Genomic DNA, 9311 nt, shown 5'->3' on the forward strand with positions numbered 1-9311 from the left:
TACCAGATTAATCAAAGGAACAGTTATTTAACCAACCTTTCTATGAAGTGATTTAAGACTTGTTTTTCAGTGAACTATTATTAATAAATTACGTAAATCAGTAATGTTGTGTAACCAGTTATTGAAGGCACACATCTCCATTAGCCAATCAACCATGGCCAGTTCGAAACGGGCATTGATGTAACATTAGGGGACTAGGAGCTATTTTTTTAAGTTATGGCAACTCTAATCCTGTTTGTTGTTGTTGAAGTGTCTAGTCGCCCCTAAATTAAATACTAATTCCGCACAGTCGGAAACCTTTTCACATGAATCACCTGAGTAAAAATCACAGCTCCGCCAGTGTACTGTTCTTTTCTACATTGTGTACGCCATACTCAGTAGTATTTGTATATGTGCAAATCTCTATCCCATGACTTTTGTCGCCTCTTGTAAAGTGGAACGACCACATAGCTAACGTTGTGGGGAAACCTAACCAAAGACTGCGATTTATTGACAGAAGATTTAGAAGATGCAACACGTCTGCTGAAGAGAGTGCCTACACTACATTTGCCCGCCCTTTTACTCTAATACTGCTGTGCGGTACAGAATCCCCCACCCAGCACTGGTCTATATCAACGATTTAGGGGACAATGTGAGCGGCCCTCTTGGATTGTCTGCATATAGTGGTGTCGATTACTGTGCGATGAAGTCATCAGAAGATCAAAACCAACCACGAAATGATTCATGGAATACACCTGCGCAGTACGGAAAGTAGCATTTGACCCTAAATTATATACCTTCTGCAATCCTCGTAATAATTACTATAAATATCCGTTAAAGTTGGGTTAGAGGCTTCGTAATGGTGTGGGCTGTGTTTTCATGGAATGGACTGGGTCCTGTGGTCCAACTCAACCGATCGTTGGCTGGAAATGGTTACGTTCGTCTACTTGCACACAATTTGCAGCGATTCATGGACTTCATGCTCCCAAAGAACAATGGAAATTTTATGAACGGCAATGCGCATATCGCCTGGCCACAACTGTTCGCGATTGATTTGTGAAACATTGTGGATAGTTCGAGAGAATGATTTGGCCAAACAGGTCGCCCGACATGAATCCCATCGGACATTTATGCGACATAATCGGGAGGTCAGCTCGTCCACAAAATTCTCCAGAGGCAACGCCTTCGTCGTCATGGACATTTGGGTAAGTTACACAAACTTAGAGGCTGTCGATTCAAAGAAATACGCAGGTATTACAGTTAGGATCAACTACATCACGAAGAAAATGTTGCGGTGAAGGCGAACCAAAGGCTACAATTTACTGACAGAACACTTAAAAGACACAACAGGTCTGCTAAAGAGACTGCCTACCCTATGCTCGTTCGACCTCTGCCACAGAACTTCTGTGGGGTATGGGATCCTTACCACACACGATTGACGGAGGAAATGGAAAATGTCCAAAGAAGGGCAGGTCGTTTTGTATTATAGCGAAATACGTGTGAGAGAGTGACGTATATGATACGCGAGCTGGGGTGGCAATCATTAAAACAAAGTCGCTTTTCGTTCTGGCATGAACTTTCCACGATATCTGAATCACCATCTTTCTCTTCCGAATGCGAAAATATTTTGTTGGCTCCCATCTACATAGGGAGCAATGATCACTGTAATAAAGTAAGAGACATTACAGCTGGTACAGAAAGGTGTACATTTTTCCCATGTGCTGTTAGAGAGCGGAATGATACACTAATAGTCGAAGGTAGTTCGACGAGATCTCTGTCAGACACTTAATTATGAACTGCAGAGTAATCATGCAGATGTAGAGGAGAAGCTATGGGGTTGGTAGGAGTCGAGTTTGTGGATGGTGTACGATCCACACAAGGATGGAATTTTGATTGTTCGTTGGTTGGCTGGTTGGTTGCTTTAGGTGAGGGGACCAAACAGCGACGTCATCGTGTAACAACACTAACGTTATACTATTGTATATGTAATAAATTTTTTTCTTCTGAATTTCGATAAATTGGTATAATCGATATTCTGGTTTCATTTCTTTTTTGTTTCATGACATTATGTTGAAAAAGCTATAAACAATTTTCCATGTAAATTTTAATATTTATGTCAAATTTCAAGTAATGATGTAATCGAAGGGAAGTGTACCTAATGTTGAAACTATTCTAAGATGTGAAAGTTGTATTTGTACGCCTGGTCCATACGTAGGCAATGTATTAGAATATGTGGAATGTAAAACCTTTGGTGAATACCCTGTCTGTAGGGGAGCGGTAAAAGGTGGAGGCAGGCGAGCGCGGGAAAATGCACACGGGCGCTGCACGGCATAACGGGCTCAGCAGTAGTAGTAGTTGGAGTTGGGCATCGATCTGAGAAACACGTGCTGGATCGAGGAGGCTCTCCTGGAAAAAGTGGTTTCGTTGAGCCTCGGATGCGCTGTTTCCGACGTCTATACATCATGACAATATTCCATAGGCACTAAATGGAAAAGCATTGCGACGCCATGAAGAAGTAAAGTGCCGACATTTCATGAGCCATTGCTGTAATTGCACGTGTGCTTTGTGCCTCGCCATCTCGCCGCCTGCTGACCGCCTCATCGATACGAACAGGTTGAAACTTTCAGTACTGTATTCGTGTGGACCAGTGTCAACTTTGCTACATACTGTTCAATAACAACTTAAATTTTACCAGAACTGTCCTATCAATTAATTATCCTCACAACTAACCTAGACAGGGTCCTTTCCACATGTTGTGCAATCCGAGTATCCTAAGATGAATATTTAAAGTTTATGTTAATAATAATTACCTGCAGACCTATCAATGTTAAAATGATGTTTAAAGATCTTTGTTGTTAATGAATACTGGACGAATAATATAGGTATGACAAAGTTGGAAGATAATGTTGAAATTGGTTTAGTAATGAAGTTTATTTAAATTGAGACAAAAATAACGGTAGATAAATGAGCAGGAAATAAGACAAAAAGAGTGGTAAATCAGATTTTGAAAATCTTGAATGCTTAATGCTCTCAATAATCAAACTTTCACTACAGTGATCATAATAGTTTCAGGTTCCCCCCCCCCCCTTTTTTTCTTTTCTATTCATTTGAATTCTGAAGTGTACTGAACTGATTTGACCAGCAAAGTTAAATTCAATATAAAACCTAAATTTATCAGTGTTTTACCCTTCTTAAAATTGACATTGTATGTGTGTTTCAAAAGTGCTATTTCTAGGGTAACCTATGCCCGATTTCAGTCGTATCAATAGACAAAACGCAGTTTGTAGTAATCATTATAGTGTAATGTTGTGTATTTATAGCTTGTCCAAATTAGTACAGAACGGGAAAATATTAGTTCAGTAGATTTTTCTGGTTCTAAAATTTACCATATAATGCAGTATTACTACGTGTTGTTATGCTTGAACGTACATCCACTTGTACAAGGAAAAAACTCACTTAATGCCTAATTAGGCTGGCGACCGTATTATTAACAATTGGTAGCATCTGCTGTGTATGTTTCTTGCCCGTCCTAACGTGTAGTTGCACTTTAGACTTTCTTGACGTATCATTGTTGTTACTGAGTGGGTGTAAGTCTGATTTTGCCTCCATTCAGGTACACGCGGTCAACATATTTTCTAAAATCCTGTCTTATAAGGTGAAGCCCGTCAACTTACCATAGTACAGGCTTTAAAGAGTTAACGTACGCCCGAGCGTAGACGTTACAATCGGTCTATCGGATTATGGAAGGATTGGGAAGGAAGTCGGCCATGCTCTTTCAAAGGACCCATTTGCCTGAAGCGAATTAGGGAAATCACGGTAAACCTGTATTAGGATGGCAGGACGCGGGTTCGAACCGTCGTCCTGCCGAATGCGAGTCCAGTGTGCTAACCACTGCGCCACATCGCTCGGTGTATTTTGACGAGATTGTGAAGGATCGACGTGGAGAAAGGTAAGCGAACCCGGAAGGAAACGCAGTGAATGGCGTTCGAGAAACTTGGATGGAGTTGTAGAACTGTAATGGAGACAACGTCGGTGTAGGAGAGGGTATTTTGGATCAAGGTTTCACAGATGTAGAAGACGACAGAGTGCTCGATTCGCAGTATTTCTTTCGTTTCCTAATATGTGTGAGACGGAGGGTTCCCGAGAGCACTGCGCGTTACACGGCTCGTGGCGAGCTGTGAAGTAGCAGCTGAAGTTTACTTGATGATGTCGCAAGGTTTCGTGCAGAAACGGTGTGTGTCAGGCGTTTGTTTTGCGTGCCTTGCCTCCAGCGCGCGATAAACGAGTAGCGGACTTGTCAGCGAAGCCCTCCCACGGCCGCTGAGAGCCCAGGCATATCCACGCCACGGTCTCTCGGCTCACGCTGAACTCTGCTAACAGGCGCTTTCTCACCACCCAGTTCGCGGGACGAGAATTACTTCTCCTGCTGCTGATCGCTTTGTGTAACATCCATATGATCCTTCAAAGCGGAACGCTTTATCTTCTTCTTTCCTGGAGGTTACACCATCATTCCGTTTGCTCTGTTTTTCCATGATTTATTGAATTTATTGTAACTCGAACTTCTCTCGGCGTACTGATTGTTCAAGTAACTTACGAGACTGCAGGCGAGTAACATACTCGTCATTTCGACAGGTGAACGCTTCACCATCTTCAAGTCACAAATGAAACGAGAGACTAACGTAGCGTTGCTTGCAGAAGATAGATAAACTCCGCAATAGAAAACTCGAACTGGAATTTATTACTTACAGATAGGAGGAGGTCCTATCTGTCTCGTCCCTCCTTTCTCTCTACCCATCATCATCTTCTTCCCCCTCTCCCTCTCTGTCCATTTCCTGTTTCGCCTCTCCCTGATTTTGTGCCATCTTACAGCCAACGAAGCCCTGACTGGGAACTGCAGTCGCTTAAAATATATGGACAAATCTGGCTAAATGCAGTGCTAACATGTGCAGCACAGTACTTCAATATTCTGCTAGGAACTCCATCATAACCATGAGACTTCTTAGTCTTCAGTGATTTAATTATTGACTCAATCTCCACCATGTCTGTATGACAGAGGAGTATTTCAGACATCAATCTCGGAAAGGCATTTGCTAAGAAAGTTATATGATTCCCTGTAGTAATTAAATTTTTATTTAATTCACCAGCAATGTTCAGAAAATGATTGTTAAATAATGTACATATATCTGATTTATCAGTAACAGAAATATTTTTACTGCGAACTAACTTCATTCACAACTGACTATATGGTTTTAATTTTATCCTGTGAATTAACTATTGTATTTGCATACCACATACTCTTTGCCTTCCTAATAATATTTTCAAACACCTTACAGTACTGTTTGTAATGGGCTACTATAGCTTGATTGTGACTACTTCTAACATTTTGATATAATTTCCACTTTGTTCTACATGATATCCTTATCCCACTAGTCAGCCAACCGGGCTGTCCATTACTGCTAGTACCCCGTTCAGAATGTTCTAATGGAAAGCAACTCTCAAAGAGCATGAGAAATGTGTTAAGGAAGGCATTACATTTATCATCTATGTTATCGGCACTATAAACATCCTTCCACTCTTGTTCCTTGACAAGGTTTAAAAAACTCTCTATTGCTGTTGGATTAACTTTCCTACATAGTTTGTAATTAAATGTGACATTTGTTTGAGTACTATACCCTCTTAGTAACGAAGAATGAATAAAAATATTGTCTATGGCTGTGCTACTGTTCCCCTGCACCCTAGTTAGAAAAAAAAAAACAGTTTGCATCAGATCATATTAATTTAGGCGATCTACCAACAGCCTTTTTCTTGCTCCATCATATACAAAATTATTATTAAAGTCACCACATATAACTAATTTCTTGTACTTTCTACAAAGTGATTCAAGAACCCTCTCTATCCAGAGATGAGAGCACTATAAACAACAAGAATTGGAAGTTTAGCTTCACTAAATTCAACTGCCCGTGCACAACATTCAAATATCTGTTCAGTGCAGTGTCGTGATACGTCTGTGAACTCAAATGGAATACTGTATTTGACGTACATGGCCACTCCCCCACCCAGCAAGGAACTCCTCGAAAACCAGCCAGCTAATCTGTATTCTGGTAAAGGAAGCCTCTGAATAGTCAAGTTATTTGTGCTGTGCTCTGATATACCAATAATTTCAGAGTCAACATCTATAAGCAGTTCACTAACCTTATCTCTGATACCTCTTATATTTTGATGAAATATGCTAATTCCTTCTCTACTTGGAAACATAAGATCTTCAGAAGATGAGCCCTTACTTAGAGGGACTTCCTTTAAACACGTGTACCTATCAGCTTAGTTAGAGGGACTTCCTTTAAACAGGTATACCTATCAGCTGACTTCAATCTAAAAAAGGTGCAGCTCTAACACCAACTACTACAGGAATTTTTCCATAAGTGTCCCACCACCAACGCCCACTACACTTTTACCTATAAGCTTTGCCAGCCTCTCCTTCCCATACCTACTGAGTTGCAGGCCGTACCTCGTGAAACCCGATCTACTGACAGACCCAACTGGCACCACTGAGATGTGACCCATGCACTTTGACATCAGTGCCCTCCCCAGCCCCACGTTAACGCGCCTAACATCCGCATTAAGATGGCGACAATCATGACGCTGAGACAGTTGCTCGAAATGTACATTAGTGCCTCCAGTTTGAGTAGCTATCTTTACCAGGTCACCACCTACATCATATTCGCCGTTCCTATCAAGACTGTTCCCTGCTCCAACCACTATCACTACCTGATCCTCCTCCGTAAAATTCCTACATTTGCAACCCATGTCTTCGCTAAGGGCCGGTCTGGCCGAGTGGTTCTAGGCGCTTGTCCGGAACCGTGCTGCTGGTAGGGTCGCAGGTTCGAATCCTGCTTCGGGCATGGATGTGTGTGATGTACTTAGGTTAGTTAGGTTTAGGTGATTATAAGTCTAGGGGACTGACGACCTCAGATGTTAAGTCCCATAGTGCTAAGAGCCATCTGAACCATCTTCGCTAGGGTGATCCCCCATGCATGTCTGCTCCGCTTACATACACTATGTGATCAAAAATATCTGGACACCCTCAAAAACATACGTTTTTCATATTAAGTGCATTGTGCTGCCACCTATTGTCAGCCGCTCAATATCAGCGAACTTAATAGTCATTAGACATCGTGAGAGAGCAGAATGGGGCACTCCGCGGAACTCACGGACTTCGAACGTGGTCAGGTGATTGGGTGTCACTTGTGTCATACGTCTGTACGCGAGATTTCCACACTCCTAAACATCCGTAGGTCCACTGTTTCCGATGTGATAGCGATGTGGAAACGTGAAGGGACACGTACAGCACAAACGCGTACGGGCCGAACTCGTCTGTTCAGTGACAGCCGAAAGTTGAAGAGGGTCGTAATGTGTAATAGGCGGACATCTACGCAGACCATCACACAGGAATTACTAACTGCATTAGGATCCATTGCAAATACTACGAAAGTTATGTGGGAGGTGAGAAAACTTGGATTTCATGGTCGAGCGGCTGCTCATAAGCCACACATCACGCCCGTAAATGACAAACAACGACTCGCTTACTGTAAGGAGCGTAAACATTGGACCATTGAACAGTGGAAAAACCTCGTGTGAAGCGAGGAATCACGGTACACAATGTGGCGATCCGATGGCAGGGTGTGGGTGTGGCGAATACCCGATGAACGTCATCTGCCAGCGTGTATAGTGCCAACAGTAAAATTAGGAGGCGGTCGTGTTATGGTGTGGTCGTGTTTTCCATGGAGGGGGCTTGCACGCCTTGTTGTTTTGCGTTGCACTATCACAGCACAGGCCTACACTGATGTTTTAAGCACCTTCTTGCTTCCCGCTGTTGAAGAGCAACTCGATCTTCCAACACGATCGAGCACCTGTTCATGATGTGGCGGATTGGCTACAACACAATAACATTCCTGCAATGGACTGGCCTGCACAGAGTTCTGACGTGAATCCTACAGAACACCTTTGGGATGTTTTGGAACGGCGACCTCGTGCCAGGCCTCACCGACTGACATCGATACCTCTCCTCAGTGGAGCGTTCCGTGAAGAATGGGCTGCCATTCCCCAAGAAACCTTCCAGCACCTGATTGAACGCGTGCCTGCGAGAGTGGAAGCTGTCATCAAGGTTAAGTGTGGGCCAACACCATACTGAATTATAGCATTACCGATGGAGGGCGCCACGAACTTGTAAGTCAGTTTCAGCCGGGTGTCCGTGTACTTTTGATCACATGGTGTACATTTCTACCGCGTCACGTTTACGCTGTGCCATCAGGCTGCATCCAACGTCGCCGTGGGCAGATTCACTTCCGCAGAGGGTCTCAAGACAAGATAAGGCTAATTACAGCTCGCACAGAAACCATCTTTCCAGCGCTCTATAGGCTATTAAAACGGGAAGAAACGGTAATACGAGTACAAAGCTAAGTACACTCTGCCACGCCGGCCGGGGTGGCCAAGCGGTTAAAGGCGCTACAGTCTGGAACCGCGTGACCGCTACGGTCGCAGGTTCGAATCCTGCCTCGGGCATGGATGTGTGTGATGTCCTTAGGTTAGTTAGGTTTAAGTAGTTCTAAGGTCTAGGGGACTGATGACCTTAGAAGTTAAGACCCATAGTGCTCAGAGCCATTTGAACACTCTGCCACGCACTTGACAATGACTGGCAGAGTATAGATTTCGGGGTATGTCTTCATAAAACGGTGTTGACTGCGTGTTTATACCGAATGTCAAAGAAAAAAATTGGAAAAACCTGAATAAGTGTGAACTGGCCTTGCGCTCCGGAGGTTCCGTACAAACTTAGTAACGCAGTATACAGTCAGTTCATCCGAACTGGGAATCGAGAATTTTGATGAGTTCTATTGTGTTGGCAGAAGAGCCAACACCGTGTTGCTAGAGGAGGCCGAAATGCACGCCTTTAAGCTCACGCAGGTTGGCGTGAGGTCTGGAAAATGACAATGTAATTAATATAGCCAATAAGGTACGTTGCTGCTGGAATACTTCACTTTAATCCATAATTGGTGTACATCGCTCTTGACTGTACAGGTTTTACAATCGCAATATTAACTGGTAATGGCGCCTTGCTAGGTCGTAGCAAATGCCGTAGCTGAAGGCTATGCTAACTATCGTCTCGGCAAATGAGAGCGTCTGTAGTCAGTAAACCATCGCTAGCAAAGTCGGTTGTACAACTGGTGCGAGTGCTAGGAAGTGTCTCTAGACCTGCCGTGTGGCGGCGCTCGGTCTGCAATCACTGACAGTGGCGACACGCGGGTCCGACGTATACTAACGGACCGCGGCCGATTTAA

Source organism: Schistocerca cancellata, chromosome 10 (genome assembly GCF_023864275.1).
Source record: "Schistocerca cancellata isolate TAMUIC-IGC-003103 chromosome 10, iqSchCanc2.1, whole genome shotgun sequence".
Taxonomy (NCBI): domain Eukaryota; kingdom Metazoa; phylum Arthropoda; class Insecta; order Orthoptera; family Acrididae; genus Schistocerca; species Schistocerca cancellata.